Below are 20,655 nucleotides of genomic sequence, written 5' to 3' on the forward strand. Positions count from 1 at the left end.
CCCACTCTCCCTCACTGCTTGCCTCCCTCCCGCCCTGCTTGTCTCTCTGTCTCCTTGGCTGCCTCCCTGCCTACCTCTATAGCCGCTCCACTAGTCAGAGTGAGAACATTGAGGGCACATCAAACATGAACTCAGTCAGATCAACAGCAGCAACATCCCACTCTAACACTGATTAATGAGGGGGATCCCACTCTAACACTGATTTAATGAGGGGGATCCCACTCTAACACTGATTAATGAGGGGGATCCCACTCTAACTGATTAATGAGGGGGATCCCACTCTAACACTGATTAATGAGGGGGATCCCACTCTAACACTGATTAATGAGGGGGATCCCACTCTAACACTGATTAATGAGGGAATCCCACTCTAACACTGATTAATGAGGGGATCCCACTCTTAACACTGATTAATGAGGGGAATCCCACTCTTAACACTGATTAATGAGGGAATCCCACTCTAACACTGATTAATGAGGGGGATCCCACTCTAACACTGATTAATGAGGGAATCCCACTCTAACACTGATTAATGAGGGAATCCCACTCTAACTGATTCATGAGGGGGATCCCACTCTTAACACTGATTAATGAGGGGGATCCCACTCTCTTATGCTCTCCAATCAGAGAACCACATAAACATTATTTACATATACAGAATTCAGTATCCAGTATTCAACCCATTCTTCTGTAGGGCGAGGGTTGGATGATTGGGAAAAGAGAAAGATCGAAAGAGAGAGAGGTGGCATAAAGAGGAGAGTGAAAGAAAGACTGAAAGAGGGGGGAGAGAGAGAGAGTGAGGGAGAGGTAGAGAGACAGAATGGTGAGGGGAGGTCACAGGCCATGGTGTTTGAGTATCAGAGATAAGTCATCAAGTGGTTAACCTCTCCATGTTAGTCAATCAGCCTAGGTCAGGGATGATAGGACCTGCCACCACACACCACCCTGGAGGTAAGAACCAATAAGTGCATCTCAAGCAGGGCTTTACAACCATACATCTCCCCCTCTAGACCTGAGTGGCCTGGCGTTACACACACACACACACACAGACACACACACACACACAAAACTGTCAGTATCCATTAATAGAGACATCAAGAAAAACCCTTTCAACTGGTTTAAATACAGTACTTTATTCTGTATTGCAGTGCTATAAATAGACGTGCAGTACATCCCAGTGGAGGTTATGGTTGAGCATATATTCTCAGATGCTGTGGTGGACTACAGTACGAGATGATGGAGCAAACGTCTATAGTCTTAACTCAGGGTTTCCCAAATTAGGGGTTGAAAATGTGGTCGTGAGAGAACATTTGCACTTGGTTCATAGAACCGGGGTTACTTCAGTAACCTCCCGTAGCCACTAGAGGAAGTTATAATAAACAGTGGTGTCTGTTTTCTTCCTACAAATGTGGCTCTTTTGAATGGTTTATTAAGCTACAACATATTATGACCCCATCACTGAAAAGATCAGACTCTCAGGAACACGTACAGTGGGCAGAACAAGTATTTGATACACTGCCAATTTTACAGGTTTTCCTACTTACAAAGCATGTAGAGGTCTTTAATTTTTATCATAGGTACACTTCAACTGTGAGAGCCGGAATCTAAAACAAAAATCCAGAAAATCACATTGTATGATCTTTAAGTAATTAATTTGCATTTTATTGCATGACATAAGAATTTGATCACCTACCAACCAGTAAGAATTCCGGCTCTCACAGACCTGTTAGTTTTTCTTTAAGAAGCCCTCCTGTTCTCCACTCATTACCTGTATTAACTGCACCTGTTTGAACTCGTTACCTGTATAAAAGACACCTGTCCACACACTCAATCAAACAGACTCCAACCTCTCCACAATGGCCAAGACCAGAGAGCTGTGTAAGGACATCAGGGATAAAATTGTAGACCTGCACAAGGCTGGGATGGGCTACAGGACAATAGGCAAGCAGCTTGGTGAGAAGGCAACAACTGTTGGCGCAATTATTAGAAAATGGAAGAAGTTCAAGATGACGGTCAATCACCCTCGGTCTGGGGCTCCATGCAAGATCTCACCTCGTGGGGCATCAATGATCATGAGGAAGGTGAGGGATCAGCCCAGAACTACACGGCAGGACCTGGTCAATGACCTGAAGAGAGCTGAGACCACAGTCTCAAAGAAAACCATTAGTAACGCACTACACCGTCATGGATTAAAATCCTGCAGCGCACGCAAGGTCCCCCTGCTCAAGCCAGCGCATGTCCAGGCCCGTCTGAAGTTTGCCAATGACCATCTGGATGATCCAGAGGAGGAATGGGAGAAGGTCATGTGGTCTGATGAGACAAAAATAGAGCTTTTTGGTCTAAACTCCACTCGCCGTGTTTGGAGGAAGAAGGATGAGTACAACCCCAAGAACACCATCCCAACCGTGAAGCATGGAGGTGGAAACATCATTCTTTGGGGATGCTTTTCTGCAAAGGGGACAGGACGCCTGCACCGTATTGAGGGGAGGATGGATGAGGCCATGTATTGCGAGATCTTGGCCAACAACCTCCTTCCCTCAGTAAGAGCATTGAAGATGGGTCGTGGCTGGGTCTTCCAGCATGACAACGACCCGAAACACACAGCCAGGGAAACTAAGGAGTGGCTCCGTAAGAAGCATCTCAAGGTCCTGGAGTGCCCTAGCCAGTCTCCAGACCTGAACCCAATAGAAAATCTTTGGAGGGAGCTGAAAGTCCGTATTGCCCAGCGACAGCCCCGAAACCTGAAGGATCTGGAGAAGGTCTGTATGGAGGAGTGGGCCAAAATCCCTGCTGCAGTGTGTGCAAACCTGGTCAAGAACTACAGGAACCGTATGATCTCTGTAATTGCAAACAAAGGTTTCTGTACCAAATATTAAGTTCTGCTTTTCTGATGTCTCAAATACTTATGTCATGCAATAAAATGCTAATTAATTACTTAAAAATCATACAATGTGATTTTCTGGATTTTGTGATTTTTTTAGATTCCGTCTCTCACAGTTGAAGTGTACCTATGATAAAAATTACAGACCTCTACATGCTATTGTAAGTAGGAAAACCTGCAAAATCGGCAGTGTATCAAATACTTGTTCTCCCCACTGTATGTACATACTGTTTCCATTGACTATGCCCACAAGAACTGAGTGGACGAGACCAGGCACTAAATCAGACTGGGGGGGAAAGAATATCATCAATGATGATGTTCTTTTCTGCACAGAAGATCATGCAAAATGATTCATTGCCTGATGATCTTCTGAACATCCCAATACCTTTCTGATGCATTTCAGTCACTTCAAACCATACTTTCTTAAGATTGAATACTGTCAAGAACACTCTCAAACTGATTTGTAAGACTGCCATAGCCCAAATTTAAAAAAAAACAGAGGAAATACCCAGTCCTAAATCAAACCATAGCCCCTCATTTTTGCTAGTCAATACTGTGACTCCAAGTATCGACTTGTAAAAAACACAAATATAACATGTATATATATATATATAATAGAAAATGTTGCTTGGTTGTTAATGTTAGCTAGCTAGCGGCTGTACCTGTATTTATCAGCCTATAGCTAGTTCTCAATCTTCTTTTAAAGGGTGAGTCAACATGTTTTGAGCTGAACACTTTTATATTCCAAAACATTTATATTCATTGCTTTCTCTTGTCCCTCTACAGCAGACATACAGTGAACAATATGTTTGGAGCATCGAATTCCAATAAAATCACAGTATCGAATCACAAAACATATGCTTCTGTGAGCTGCAACAGCCGAATGGCAGAACCGCTGGCAATTATCGCAAATACAATAACACACACATGCATGCACAAACACTGCTCTGTGTGGTCGGTCGGTCGGTCGGTCGGTCGGTCGGTCGGTCGGTCGGTCGGTCGGTCGGTCGGTCGGTCGGTCGGTCGGTCGGTCGGTCGGTCGGTCGGTCGGTCGGTCGGTCGGTCGGTCGGTCGGTCGGTCGGTCGGTCGGTCGGTCGGTCGGTCGGTCGGTCGGTCGGTCGGTCGGTCGGTCGGTCGGTCGGTCGGTCGGTCGGTCGGTCGGTCGGTCGGTCGGTCGGTCGGTCGGTCGGTCGGTCGGTCGGTCGGTCGGTCGGTCGGTCGGTCGGTCGGTCGGTCGGTCGGTCGGTCGGTCGGTCGGTCGGTCGGTCGGTCGGTCGGTCGGTTGGTTCTTCTTTCTATCCTTGTGGAGACCTAAAATCCCAGAAAGTAAGAAAGGATAGTAAAACAAGGATAATTCTCCCTCTGTGGGACATTTCCCACATCCCCATGAGGACAAAGGCTATTTTAAGCTTAGGGGTTAGGCTTTGGGTTAGGGTCACAATTAGGGTTTGGGTTAGAGTTAGGTTAAGGGGTTAGTGGTTAGAAGTTAGAGTTTGGGTAACAGGTTAAGGAAAATAGGATTTTGAATGGAAATTAATTTCAGGTCCCCACGAGGATAGAAGAACAAAAAAAACGTGTGTGATTGTCCAGTGGGTAGCTTGACAGGGGATGAAAGGAGGCACACACCACCCTGGAGGTAAGAACCAATAAGTGCATCTCAAGCAGGGCTTTACAACCATACATCTCCCCCTCTAGACCTGAGTGGCCTGGCGTTACACACACACACACACACAGAGGGAGGGAACAAACTCCCTCTATATACCTTCATCCCTTGTTCTCCCACTTCCTCAACCACCTTATGCACTACCTTCCTCCCTCTCCTCCTCCTCTTCACACGGAAAAGTAATCAAGCCCAGAACAGGTCTCCTGGAAGTCAGCCTCTGAGGTCAGCTCCCTACAATCTGTCTGTCTGCTCTTGACAGGACACCCTGGAGGACTTCCAGTGGAGAGGGAGCCAGTCTGTGTGCTCCTCTGAGGTCTGTGTGTGGGAGTATAGCTTCTTAGCCCTGAGTCAGGTCAGTTCTCTACATTGGCCTTGTGTGTGTGGGGGTCGTAACCGCTGATGCAGCTGGTAGTCCTGGGAAGAGGCCCTGCGCAGGTTGGCCAGGGAGCAGAGCTGGGGGGCTGACCGGGCCTGGCCTGGGGTGGATGTATGGTGTGGGTGGTGAGTCCTGCCTGGCTGGGTACAACTGTAGTTCACAGAGCGCCTGCTGGACCAGGTGCTGCTTTTAGGAAGAGATCCTCCAGGACTCCCTGGTTCTCCAGCTGAGCCTCACACATCTCAGCAGAGAGACTTGAACCTGCGCTGGGCCGGGTAGAAGAAAGCCTCCACAAACACCTGGAGACCCATGCCTGACAGGAGAAGGATAGAAGAGATGTGGTGGAGAGGATATATGAGTGAGTGAGTGAGTGAGTGAGTGAGTGAGTGAGTGAGTGAGTGAGTGAGTGAGTGAGTGAGTGAGTGAGTGAGTGAGTGAGTGAGTGAAAATATTCACATCTCTTCTATCCTGGCTAAGAATACTTGAATCAGTTATATAACCCATTGCCCTTTATGGTTGTGAGATCTGGGGTTCGCTCACCTACCAAGAATTCACAAAATGGGACAAACACCAAATTGAGACTCAGCATGCAAATTTCTGCTAAAATATCCTCTGTGCACAACGTAAAACACCAAATAATGCATGCAGAGCACAATTAGGCAGAAACCCGCCAATGATCAAAATCCAGAAAAGAGACGTTCAATTCTACAACCATCTTAAAGGAAGCGATTACCAAACCTTCCATAACAAAGCCATCACCTACAGAGAGATGAACCTGGAGAAGAGTCCCCTAAGCAAGCTGGTCCTAGGGCTCTGTTCACAAACACAAACACACCCCACAGAGTCCCAGGACAGCAACATAATTAGACCCAACCAAATCATGACAAAACAAAAACATAATTACTTGAAACATTGGAAAGAATTCACAAAAAAACAGAGCAAACTAGAATGCTATTTGTCCCTAAACAGAGAGTACACAGTGGCAGAATACCTGACCACTGTGACTGACCCAAACTAAAGGAAAGCTTTGACTATGTATAGACTCAGTGACCATAGCCTTGCTATTGAGAAATGCCACCATAGGCAGACCTGGCTCTCAAGAGAAGACAGGCTATATGCACACTGCCCAAAAAATGAGGTGGAAACTGAGCTGCACTTCCTAACCTCCTGCCAAATGTATGACCATATTAGAGACACATATTTCCCTCAGATTACACAGATCCACAAAGAATTTGAAAACAAATCCAATTTTGATAAACTCCCTCTACTGGGTGAAATACCACAGTGTGCCTGCCATCACAGCAGCAAGATTTGTGACCTGTTGCCACAAGAAAAGGGCAACCAGTGAATAACCATTGTAAATACAACCCATATTTATGTTTATTTATTTTCCCTTTTGTACTTTAACCATTTGCTCATCGTTACAACACTGTATATAGACACATAATATGACATTTGAAATGTCTTTTGGATCTTTTGTGAGTGTAATGTCTACTGTTCATTTTTATTATTTATTTCACCTTTGTTTATTATCTACTTCACTTGCTAAGGCAATGTTAACATATGTTTCCCATGCCAATAAAGCTCCTTGAATTGAATTGAGAGAAAGAGAGAGAGAGAAGGAAAGAGAAAGACAGAGAGGTTAGATCCAAATAGACTTCTATACACATAATAGATTATAGAAATTCATGATTCACTCTTCCAGGTGTCTGTTCATCGCTGTATATCTCACTGATTCCCCCGATTCTTGTCAAGTCACTCTCCAATACTGATGAACTTATAATAAACCACAGAAAACCAGTAAATGACACACACACACACACACAGTGCCAAGGGGATGTCTAGCCAAGGATACAAGCCTGAAGAAGGAGCTACTAGAAACTTCTGCTGAGCTGCTTTGAAAAGTTAAAGGGATTTCACATATTCTCTACATCCTTTAAGTCTTCTTCATGTTTGGAGAGAGAGACGGCATGCAAGCAGTAGGAGCTGCTTCAATCCCTCAGCTGTCCTCCTCCTGCCTGTCGCGTTGGATGTGGATCTCCTGACTCTCCCACAGATCCGACTAGTGCTTCCTGAATAAGATCTACTGAAGTGGTAAAGCTCCACACAAACCTTGATGACACAGCTACAGTTTAGAGCTAATGCTTCATTGGAACTAAATAAACAAACCTAACCCTTGGCTCACCAACTCAGCTCATAGACTCAGTTCATAGACTACTCTCTAGGTATCCACATCAAAATGAGGTCAAAGTCATTTTTAAAAAACTATCAACTCCACCAATACACACGGGAGCTCAGACTGTCCTAACACACACCCAGACACACACCATCCAGGTAGACTACATCTCTTTCATATAGTTAGACATCATTTATTCCAGCTTTTACTCTGCTCTTAATAAAACATTAGGAAGAGTGAAATACAAGGATTAAAAGGAGGGAGAGATAGTTATTTTCACAAAGTAAAGAGAGGGACGGAAAAGGGGAGGGAGAGAGAGAGACTTTCCTCTGAGTTCATAAGGGGCTTTTAGCATTCAGTTTAAGCCCTGAATCAGCATTTCTCACTTACCAAAACACAAAACATTATTTTAATAAATAGTTGCCTTATCCTTAACCCCCCATACACACACACACACACCCTCCTCCCTCGCAATGTGAACCAATCATCAGTGAGAGATTGGCTCTGTTTCCTTATTGCCCCCGTAGGGTTACTGACTAAATTCTCACCCCCTCATTTTGGGTTAGAACCAAATATTCAGCTCACGACTCCTTGTGTTGCATGCCGCTAAAAACAGTCCCTCCATCCCAGCTGAGCCCAACGATAGAAAACAATGGAACCACATTCAATCAACCGTACCGCTGCACCCCTCTCTTCCTCCCCCTCTGCATATTTTCAGGTCCAAGGTGAATCATTCATAGAGGGTACTCTCCCAAATGTTGTCACTGCGCTGCGAGAGAGGATTCAGAGAACTGTTAAATTCTAAAAGGTCGCAGCTAGTTCTACCTAGTTCTGATTGGCTGGAGGGTTACCTGCTTCCCTGGAGTCAGGCAGCATGTTGGCCCAGCGCCTTGTTATGTCAATGTAGAGGATATCCACAGACGCCATGGAGAGGTTACTGATGCTCAGCTTACAGTTCCTACAATCAACCAATCAATCATGAATCAAGTAATAAATCAATCAATCATATGTATTTATGATGGATGGAGGAAGAGCGTGGAGGAGGTGGTGGTGGTAGATGGGGGAGCAGGAGGAAGGGAATGAGGATGGAGGAAGAGCGTGGAGGAGGTGGTGGTGGTAGATGGGGGAGCAGGAGGAAGGGAATGAGGATGGAGGAAGAGCATGGAGGAGGTGGTGGTGGTAGATGGGGGAGCAGGAGGAAGGGAATGAGGATGGAGGAAGAGCGTGGAGGAGGTGGTGGTGGTAGATGGGGGAGCAGGAGGAAGGGAATGAGGATGGAGGAAGAGCGTGGAGGAGGTGGTGGTGGTAGATGGGGGAGCAGGAGGAAGGGAATGAGGATGGAGGAAGAGCGTGGAGGAGGTGGTGGTGGTAGATGGGGGAGCAGGAGGAAGGGAATGAGGATGGAGGAAGAGCGTGGAGGAGGTGGTGGTGGTAGATGGGGGAGCAGGAGGAAGGGAATGAGGATGGAGGAAGAGCGTGGAGGAGGTGGTGGTGGTAGATGGGGGAGCACGTTCTACTGCGCTCCTCTACACTTCTACAGGTCAACTGAGAGATAAGATCTCCCATCTATACAAACACTGTGCTGTGGACCATCACTAGAGCAGATAACACACTCATCTACTCTCATGCACACACAGTCACACACACACGGCGCAAATATCGCCTAAAGGTCAGCAACCAGATAGACTACAAACAAGACAGAAACCACATGGTGAAGAGAGGAAGATGTTAAGCTCTCCTATCTGTTCTCTCAGGGCTGTAGCCAGAGCCAGACGTCTGGGCCCATGTTAGGAGACCCAGGGAGAGGAGCAGAGAGAGAAGAGAGGGAAGGAGAAGAGAAGAGAGTAAATGGAAACAAGATAACATTCTTATGGTTCAAGGAGAAACCAAGGCAGAGGGGAGGAGGGAGAGGAAGATGGGGAGGAGAGAGGAAAGCAGGGAAGAGAGAGGGGAAGCAGGGGAGGAGAGAGGGGAAGCAGGGGAGGAGAGTGGGAAGCAGGGGAGGAGAGTGGGAAGCAGGGGAGGAGAGTGGGAAGCAGGGGAGGAGAGTGGGAAGCAGGGAGGAGAGTGGGAAGCAGGGAGGAGAGTGGGAAGCAGGGAGGAGAGAAGGAGTTCATCCTTCTAGAGGTGCTCTCATTTACCCAAAGAGAGAGAGCAGAAAGAGATAGAGAGATAGCAGAGAGAGAGAGCAGAGAGAAAACAGAGAAAGAGAAGAGAAAACAGACAGAGAACAGAGAGAGAAAAGTGAGAGAACAGACAGAAAGAGAGAGCAGAGAGAACAGAGCAAGAGAGCAGAGAGCGAGAGAGAGAACAGAGTGAGAAAGCAGAGTGAGTAGGCAGGGAGAGAACAGAGATAGAGAGATAGAGAGCAGAGAGAGAGAGAGACACCACAGAGTCCTAGGACAGCAACACTATTACACCCAACCAAATCAAAAACAAAAAGATGATTACATGACACATTGGAAAGAATTAACAAAAAAACAGAGCAAACTGGAATAATATTTGGCCATAAACAGAGAGTACACAGTGGCAGAAACAAACTTAAGGAAAGCTTTGACTATGTACAGACTCAGTGACCATACAGTGGCTTGCGAAATAATTCACACCCCTTGGCATTTTTCCTATTTTGTTGTCTTACAACCTGGAATTAAAATAGTTTTTTTGATTTCATTTGATTTACACAATATGCCTACCACTTTGAAGATGCAAAATATATTTTCATTGTGAAACAAACAAGAAATAAGACAAAATAACAGAAATCTTGAGCGTGTATAACTAATCACCTCCCCCAAAGTCAATACTTTGTAGAGCCAACTTTTGCAGTAATTACAGCTGCAAGTCTCTTGGGGTATGTCTCTATAGCTACTGGGATTTTTTTTCCCATTATTCAAGGCAAAACTGCTCCAGCTCTTTCAAGTTGGATGGGTTCTGCTGGTGTACAGCAATCTTTAAGTCATACCACAGATTCTCAATTGAATTGAGGTCTGGGCTTTGACTAGGCCATTCCAAGAGATTTAAATGTTTCCCATTAAACCACTTAAGTGTTGCTTTAGCAGTATGCTTAGGGTCATTGTCCTGCTGGAAGGTGAACCTCCGTCCCAGTCTCAAATCTCTGGAAGACTGAAACAGGTTTCCCTCAAGAATTTCCCTGTATTTAGCGCCATCAATCATTACTTCAATTCTGACCAGTTTCCCAGTCCTTGGTAATCTCGGGGTGATGACAGGTGTTGGGTTGGCGCCAGAAATAGTGTTTTCCTTGATGGCCAAAAGCTACATTTTAGTCTCATCTGACCAGATTGAGTGTTTGCTTGTTTTTTTCTTCAAGCAATGGCTTTTTTTCTGGCCACTCTTCCGTAAAGCCCAGCTCTGTGGAGTGTACGGCCCTTGGACAGATACTCCAATCTCCGCTGTGGAGCTTTGCAGCTCCTTCAGGGTCATCTTTGGTCTCTTTGTTGCCTCTCTGATTAATGCCCTTCTTGCCTGGTCTGTTAGTTTTGGTGGGCGGCCCTCTCTTGGCACGTTTGTTGTGGTGCCATATTCTTTCCATTTTTTAATAATGGATTTAATGGTGCTCCGTGGGATGTTTAAAGTTTTGGATATTTTTTTATAACCCAACCCTGATCTGTACTTCTCCACAACTTTTGGAGAGCTCCTTTGTCTTCATGGTGCCGCTGGCTTGGTGGTGCCCCTTTAGTGGTGTTGCAGACTCTGGGGCCTTTCAGAACAAGTGTATATATACTGAGATCATGTGACAGATCATGTGACACTTAGCTTGCACACAGGTGGACTTTATATAACTAATTAAGTCACTTCTGAAGGTAATTGGTTGCACCAGATCTTATTTAGGGGCTTCATAGTGAAGGGGGTGAATACATATGCACGCACCACTTTTCTGTTATAATTTTTTTTTTTTTTTGAAACATGTTACTTTTTTCATTTCACTGTAGCCTTTCTATTGAGAAAGGCCGCCATAGGCAGACCTGGCTCTGAAGAGAAGACAGGCTATGTGCACACTGCCCACAAAATGAGGTGGAAATTGAGCTGCACTTCCTAACCTCCTGCCAAATGTATGACCATATTAGACAAACATATTTCCCTCAGATTACACAGATCCACCGAGAATTCGAAAACAAACCCAATTTTGATAAACTCCCAAATCTACTGGGTAAAATACTACAGTGTGCCATCACAGCAGCAAGTGTGGCAATATGTGACCTGTTGCCACAAGAAAAGGGCAACCAGTGAAGAACAAACACCATTGTAAATACAACCCAAATTTATGTTTATTTACTTTCCCTTTTGTACTTTAAATATTTGCACATCGTTTTAACACTGTATATAGACATAATATTACATTTAAAATGTCTTTATTCTTTCGGAACTGTTGGTGTATTGTTTACTGTACATTTTTATTGTATATTTCACCTTTGTTTATTATCTATTTCACTTTCTTTGGCAATGTTAACATATGTTTCCCATGCCAATAAAGCCCTTAAATTGAATTGAATTGAGAGAGCAGAGAGAGACCAGAGAGAGAGCAGGGGTCTCAGAGCTGTCTAGCACCATTGTCCCACTGTGGCGACTTATTATGAGAATGCACGCACGGCCAGATGCAGACGTGCCAGCACACACAGAGACAGGCACACACACACACACACACACACTCACACACACACACACACACACACACACACACACACACACACACACACACACACACACACACACACACACACACACACAAACACACACACACACACACACACACGAGGACAAATGAGGTACAGTTGATGTCGGTAGTTTACATACACCTTAGCCAAATACATTTCAACTCAGTTTTTCACAATTGCTGACATTTAATACTGGTAGAAATTCCATGTCTTAGGTCAGGTAGGATCACCACTTTCTTTTAAGAATGTAAAATGTCAGAATAATAGTTGAGAGAATGATTTATTTCAGCTTTTATTTCGTTCATCACATTCCCAGTGTTTCAGAAGTTTACATACACTCAATTAGTATTTGGTAGCATTGCCTTTAAATTGTTTAACTTGGGTCAAACGTTTCAGGTAGCCTTCCACAAGCTTCCCACAATATGTTGGGTGAATTTTGGCCCATTCCTCCTGACAGAGCTGGTATAACTGAGTCAGGTTTGTAGGCATCCTTGCTCGCACACGCTTTTTCAGTTCTGCCCACACATTTTCTATAGGATTGAGGTCAGGGCTTTGTGATGGCCACTCCAATACCTTGACTTTGTTGTCCTTAAAACTTCTTCTTAATAGGGGGCGCTATTTTCACTTTGGGAAAAAATCGTGCCCAAATTAAATGGCCTCGTACTCTGTTCTAGATCATACAATATGCATATTATTATTACTATTGGATAGAAAACACTCTGAAGTTTCTAAAACTGTTTGAATTATATCTGTGAGTAAAACAGAACTCATTTGGCAGCAAACTTCCAAACAGGAAGTGAAAATTCTGAAAATGGGGCTCTGTGTCAGGGCCTGCCTATTCAACTGGCTTATATTTATGGATCTGTATGCACTTCATACGCCTTCCACTAGATGTCACCAGGCAGTAGAATGTTGAATGGGGTGTCTAGCTTGATGTGAGACCGAATGAGAGCTTTTGGAGTGACAGGTCCGCTCTATTGGCAGTATTCAACTGCGCACCAGGGAACCCCACATTGTCTTCTGAAATGCGTTAGGTATACACGACGAAATGCTCCGGCTCTGATTTTATTGGATACATATGAGAAAAACATCATAAAGTTGGATTTTCAACCGAGTTTGACCAGTTTATTCGACGTTTATTGGGACTTTTGGAATTTTTCGTTCCATGCGCTAAGAGTTCTTGGACATGTGCGCTCCACATGGCTAGCCAAAGTTGCTAATTCGACAGAAGAAATGGACATTCTAAAACAAAACAACGATTTATTCTGGAACTAGGACTCCTTGCACTACATTCTGATGGAAGATCATCAAAGGTAAGAGAATATTTATGATGTTATTTCTTATTTTTGTGGTTTATGTTGCCTCCAACAAGGCGGAGAATTGTTGGGCGCTGTCTCACAATATTGCATGCTGTACGTTGTACTAAAGTTATTTTTTTAAATCTAACACAGCGGTTGCATTAAGAACCAGTGTATCTTTCATTTGCTGTACAACATATATTTTTTAGTAAAGTTTATGATGAGTTTTTTGGTTAGATTACGTGACTGTCCAAAATGTCTCCGGACAATTTGGTGCATTATGGCTACGTATTCACAATGTAAAACCACGATTTGTACCTCTAAATATGCACATTTTCGAACAAAACATAAATGTATTGTATAACATGATGGTATAAGACTGTCATCTGATGAAGTTGTTCAAAGGTTAGTGATTAATTTTATCTCTATTTGTGGGTTTTGTGAAAGCTATGTTGGCGGTGAATAAATGGCGTTGTGTGTTTGGCTATTGTGGTGAGCTAATATAAATATATATTGTGTTTTCGCTGTAAAACATTTTAAAAATCTGAAATGATGGCCTGATTCACAAGATGTTTATCTTTCATTTGCTGTATTGGACTTGTGATTTCATGAAATTATATTATATGATATCCCTGTGGTGCTAGGCTAAGCTAGTCAGCTTTTTTGATGAGGAGGATCCCGGATCCGGGAGGGAGAAGCGGTAGATTAAGCCATTTTGCCACAACTTTGGAAGTATGCTTGGGGTCATTGTCCATTTGGAAGACCCATTTGCGACCAAGCTTTAACATCCTGACTGATGTCTTGAGATGTTGCTTCATAATTTTCCTACCTCATGATGCCATCTATTTTGTGAAGTGCACCAGTCCCTCCTGCAGCAAAGCAAGCTGCCACCCCCGTGCTTCACGGTTGGGATGGTGTTCTTCGGCTTACAAGCCTCCCCCTTTCCCTCCAAACATAATGATGGTCATTATGGCCAAACAGTTCTATTTTTGTTTCATCAGACCAGAGGACATTTCTCCAAAAGGTATGATCTTTGTCCCCATGTGCAGTTGCAAACCATAGTCTGGCTTTTTTATGGCTGTTTTGGAGCAGTGGCTTCTTTCTTGCTGAGCGGCCTTTCAGGTTATGTCGATATAGGACTCGTTTTACTGTGGATATAGATACTTTTGTACCTGTTTCCTCCAGCATCTTCACAAGGTTCTTCGCTGTTGTTCTGGGATTGATTTGCACTTTTCGCACCAAAGTATGTTAATCTCTAGGAGACTGAACGCGTCTCCTTCCTGAGCGGTATGACGGCTTCGTGGTCCCATGGTGTTTATACTTGCGTACTATTGTTTGTACAGATGAACGTGGTACCTTCAGGCTTTTGGAAATTGCTCCCAAGGATGAACCAGACTTGTGGAGGTCTACAATCTACAATCAGTCTTGGCTGATTTCTTTAGATTTTCCCATGATGTCAAGCAAAGTGACTGAGTTTGAAGGTAGGCCTTGAAATACATCCACAGGTACACCTCCAATTGACTCAAATGATGTCAATTAGCCTATCAGAAGCTTCTAAAGTCATGACATCATTTTCTGGAATTTTCCAAGCTGTTTAAAGGCACAGTCAACTTAGTATATGTACACTTCTGACCCACTGGAATTGTGATACAGTGAATTATATGTGAAATAATCTGTCTGTAAACAATTGTTGGAAAAATGACTTGTGTCATGCACAAAGTAGATGTCCTAACCGACTTGCCAAAACTATAGTTTGTGAACAAGAAATTTGTGGAGTGGTTGAGTGGAGTGGAGTGGTTGAGTTTTAATGACTCCAACCTAAGTGTATGTAAACTTCCGACTTCAACTGTAGCTCTCTCAGCAGTGTGGTTTAACTTGCTGTAGGCTGTATCTTTATTTCTATCCTATATAATGGCTGAATGTGCTGAGGTAGGCTTGTAAACATAAACTCAAAGCCAATCTGGAAAACCAGTCACAAACACAAATGACAACAGAACAGAGCAGAGTAGAGCACGAATTTCCACAAACAAAACACTATTTTCTGAGGTGCCATTTAAGCTTACAAAGCAATCTCCAAGCCTCTCTCCTCTCTCACTCTTTCTCTCCTCTCTCCCTGCATATAACCTCACCTTCATCTTGACAGGATATTGAATTCTACAGCAGCAAAGTGTAAAAAACTGGCCAATTGTTAAAAACAAAAAGAACAAATTGCTGTTCTCCTCCTTCAGTTGAAGTGGAACAATCACTCACCTGTATTCCATCAGAGGAGTGGAACAGAACTCACACTAATACAAGCTGTGTTACAACTTTGAAAGAAGGAAGTTAAGAAAGACAGAGAGGTAGGTTGTTCAGTGCTAGCTCAGCAAGGTAATTAGGAGTTTGGGGGTGCCCTGGTTAAGACCTAAGAGAGGGTTAATGCATTCACACATGCTGGAAGAAGAGAGGACACTCAAACTCTCAAACTCACAAAAAAAAACACACACACACACACACACACCCCTCCCTCAGGCTCTGTGGGCTACCCTATCTGAGCCATTCATAACCACAGACCCCTCCCTCAGGCTCTTTGGCCTACCCTATCTGAGCCATTCATAACCACACACCCCTCCCTCAGGCTCTGTGGGCTACCCTATCTGAGCCATTCATAACCACACACCCCTCCCTCAGGCTCTTTGGCCTACCCTATCTGAGCCATTCATAACCACACACCCCTCCCTCAGGCTCTTTGGCATACCCTATCTGAGCCATTCATAACCACAGACCCCTCCCTCAGGCTCTTTGGCCTACCCTATCTGAGCCATTCATAACCACACACCCCTCCCTCAGGCTCTTTGGTCTACCCTATCTGAGCCATTCATAACCACACACCCCTCCCTCAGGCTCTTTGGCATACCCTATCTGAGCCATTCATAACTACTCAGATAGCGCTGGCTGTGGAGAGGACTCAGTAGTGTTGAGCAGAGCTGTAGATTGGAGAATGATTAGTGTTTAGCTCTGAATGGCCTGCTGCTGTTCAGGAGAACAGATAGCACTTGACATTGGGAGAAGGAGGGAGAGGGGAGAGAGAGGGGGGGGAAGGGTAGAAGAAGAAAGGTAGAGAAGGGGACAGAGAGAGAGAGAGAGAGAAAGATAGGGGAAAGAGTGAGAGGGGGACAGACAAGACACCTCATTCCTATGTTCCCACAGACTAACTCAGATTAACTGTCATGTTTTAATGTCAGACTCAGTTTGAACCCTTTCTGTTTCAAGACAGTTCTCTAGGAATATCTTTCTATTTGAACTTTACACATTCCATACTTTGATGAATGACAGAAGGCAGAGACAGTAGAGAAAAACATATATTCTATCCCTGTGAGCTTACGAATGCTGCAGAAAACAACATGACCAATTCGCCCTCTACAACCTCTCTCATACACAAATCCTTTATCCACGCAACATCACACTCAACAGCCCACTGCTGTACCAACAGGCTCGTTTGGGCTTTATTTTCTAGAGGCTCTACAAAACAACTCAATCTGACACGGGCAGAACCGCACCAAATAAATACCAAACAATGACTTTTTGAGTAGTGACCTATTCCATCTCTCTCCACATGCACTAGTGATCTCCACTTTGGAGCTGTGAGGTTAGCATTTAAATGTGGGTCATCTTTGAGAGAAATTAAAATATATTCCTTGCCAAAAGAAAAAGTGTTGTCTGACTTTATTTCTACAAATTGGAGAGTAGATTGACCCTGGATGATTATGTGAGGGTGGTGATAAGAGGATTATAACAGGGTGATAACAGGATGATAACAGGGTGGTAACAGGATGATAACGAGGTGGTAACAGGATGATAACAGGGTGGTAACTGAGTGGAAACAGGGTGATAACAGGGTGATAACAGGCTGGTATCAGGGTGGTAACTGGGTGATAACAGGATGATGATAACATGGTAATAACAGGATGATAACAGGGTGCTGATAAGAGGGTGATAACAGGATGATAACAGGTTTACAATATGGGGATGATAACAGGATGGTAACAGGGCGATAAGAGGCTGATAACAGGGTGATTATAAGATGGTGATAAACAGGTTGATGATAACAGGGTGATGATAACAGAGTGATAACATGGTGATGATAACTGGGTGATGATAACACAGTGATAACAGGATCATAACAGGGTGATAACAAGGTGATAAAAGGATGATAACAGGGTGACAGCAGGATGATAAAAGGGTGGAGGTGAGAGAAAGAGTGCTCTAGAAGATGAGAGAGAGAGATGTCTGTCCATTGGCAGGGATGACCAATAAAACCTCAGAGAGCTTAGCAACTGCTAATCAGTGAGTGAATGTCTTAGTTCCCAAACTTAGAGGAACAACCTCATTCCCACCCTCCATCCATCTAATATCCTGTCACCCACCCCATCTCTCGCTTCATCCTCTCCTCTAACCTTGCTGTGGTGGTAGCAGAGTGGCCACAGAAAGCTTTAAAGCTGCAATTAGCAGTAGCAACAATAACCAAGTCTTCTTCCCACTCCTGTTTTGGTAAAAAGATAAAAGGATGGGGCTGGAGAAATGTAACCACTCCTAAATGCATAGACATAGCTATGGATGTAAGGACTGACCATCCATGATATCAAAATTGTAGTTTTAACCATGTTTTGATGCTATATAGTTTGGTTACATTTACTTTATTGACAAACATTGGAGTAAAACAAGTTTACATTTTGGGTTATTATGGGTACAACAGTTGAACTAAACTCATGGGGCATTTCTAAGTTATATTCTTCAATAATCAATGGGGACATACAGTACCAGTCAAAAGTTTGGACAAGGCACACCTGTTAATTGAAATTCCAGGTGACTACCTCATGAAGCTAGTTGAGAGAATGCCAAAAGTGTGCAAAGCTGTCATCAAGGCAAAGGATGGCTACTTTGAAGAATCTAAAATATAAGATATATTTTGATTGGTTTAACGCTTTTTTGATTACTACATGATTCCATATCTAATCAAAATCAAATCAAATTTGATTGGTCACTTGCACGTGTTTAGCAGATATTATTGTGGGTGTAGTGAAATGCTTGTGCTTCTAGTTCCAACAGTGCAGCAATATCTAACAATTTCACAACATATACCCAATACACACACACACAATCTAAGTAAAGGAATGAAATTAAGAATATATAAATATGTGGATGAGCAATGTTAGAGCGGCATACAGTCGTGGCCAAAAGTTTTGAGAAGGACACAAATATTAATTTCCACAAAGTTTGCTGCTTCAGTGTCTTTAGATATTTTTGTCAGATGTTACTATGGAATACTGAAGTATAATTACAAGCATTTCATAAGTGTCAAAGGCTTTTATTGACAATTACATGAAGTTGATGCAAAGAGTCAATATTTGCAGTGTTGACCCTTCTTTTTCAAGACCTCTGCAATCCGCCATGGCATGCTGTCAATTAACTTCTGAGCCACATCTTGACTGATGGCAGCCCATTCTTGCATAATCAATACTTGGAGTTTGTCAGAATTTGTGGGTTTTTGTTTTGTCCACCCGCCTCTTGAGGATTGACCACAAGTTCTCAATGGGATTAAGGTCTGGGGAGTTTCCTGGCCATGGATCCAAATATCGATGTTTTGTTCACCGAGCCACTTAGTTATCACTTTTGCCTTATGGCAAGGTGCTTCATCATGCTGGAAAAGGCATTGTTCATCAGCAAACTGTTCCTGGATGGTTGGGAGAAGTTGCTCTCGGAGGATGTGTTGGTACCATTCTTTATTCATGGCTGTGTTCTTAGGCGAAATTGTGAGTGAGCCCACTCCCTTGGCTGAGAAGCAACCCCACACATGAATGGTCTCAGGGTGCTTTGCTGTTGGCATGACACAGGACTGATGGTAGCGCTCACCTTGTCTTCTCCGGACAAGCTTTTTTCCAGATGCCCCAAACAATCGTAAAGGGGATTCATCAGAGAAAATGACTTTACCCCGGTCCTCAGCAGTCCAATCCCTGTACCTTTTGCAGAATATCAGTCTGTTCCTGATGTTTTTCCTAGAGAGAAGTGGGTTCTTTGCTGCCCTTCTTGACACCAGGCCATCCTCCAAAAGTCTTCGCCTCACTGTGCGTGCAGATGCACTCACACCTGCCTGCTGCCATTCCAGAGCAAGCTCTGTACTGGTGGTGCCCCGATACCGCAGCTGAATCAACTTTAGGAGACGGTCCTGGCGCTTGCTGGACTTTCTTGGGCGGCCTGGAGCCTTCTTCACGACAATTGAACCGCTCTCCTTGAAGTTCTTGATGATCCGATAAATGGTTGATTTAGGTGCAATCTTACTGGCAGCAATATCCTTGCCTGTGAAGCCCTTTTTGTGCAAAGCAATGATGACGGCACGTGTTTCCTTGCAGGTAACCATGTTTGACAGAGGAAGAACAATGATTCCCAGCACCACCCTCCTTTTGAAGCTTCCAGTCTGTTATTCAAACTCAATCCGCATGACAGAGTGATCTCTAGCCTTGTCCTCGTCAACACTCACACCTGTGTTAACGAGAGAATCACTGACATGATGTCAGCTGGTCCTTTTGTGGCAGGGCTGAAATGCAGTAGAAATGTTTTTGGGGGGATTCAGTTCATTTGCATGGCAAAGAGGGACTTTGCAATTAATTGCAATTCATCTGATCACTCTTCATAACATTCTGGAGTATATGCAAATTGCCATCATACAAACTGAGGCAGCAGACTTTGTGAAAATTAATATTTGTGTCATTCTCAAAACTTTTGGCCATGACTGTAGACTAAGATGCAGTAAAATTGTGTAGAATACAGTATATACATATGAGATGAGTAATGCAAGATATGTAAACATTATTAAAGTGACATTATTAAAGTGACTAGTGTTTCATTTATTAAAGTGGCCAATAATTAAAGTCTGTGTATATAGGCAGCATCCTCACTGTGCTAATGATGGCTATTTAACAGTCTGATGGCCTTGAGATAGAAGCTGTTTTTCAGTCTCTCGGTCCCTGCTTTGATGCATCTGTACTGACCTCGCCTTCTGGATGATAGCGAGGTGAACAGGCAGTGGCTCGGGTGGTTGTTGTCCTTGATGATCTTTTTGGCCTTCCTGTGACATTGAGTGCTGTAGGTGTCCTGGAGGGCAGGTAGTTTGCCCCCGGTGATGCGTTGTGCAGATCGCACCACCTCTGGATAGCCCTGTGGTTGTGGGCGGTGCAGTTGCCGTACCAGGCGGTGATACAGCCAGACAGGATGCTCTCAATTGTGCATCTGTAAAAGTTTGTGAGGGTTTTAGGTGACAAGCCAAATTTCTTCAGCCTCCTAAGTTTGAAGAGGTGCTGATGCGCCTTCTTCACCACACTGTCTGTGTGGGTGGACCATTTCAGTTTGTCAGTGATGTGTACGCCGAGGAACTTAAAACCTTCCACCTTCTCCACACTGCTGTCCAGTCGACATGGATAGGGGGGTGCTCCCTCTGCTGTTTCCTGAAGTCCATGATCATCTCATCTCCATATGTGTTATTTCATAGTTTTGATGTCTTCACTATTATTCTACAATGTAGAAAATAGTAAAAATAAAGAAAACCCCTTGAATGAG

Source organism: Salvelinus namaycush, chromosome 31 (genome assembly GCF_016432855.1).
Source record: "Salvelinus namaycush isolate Seneca chromosome 31, SaNama_1.0, whole genome shotgun sequence".
Lineage (NCBI taxonomy): Eukaryota > Metazoa > Chordata > Actinopteri > Salmoniformes > Salmonidae > Salvelinus > Salvelinus namaycush.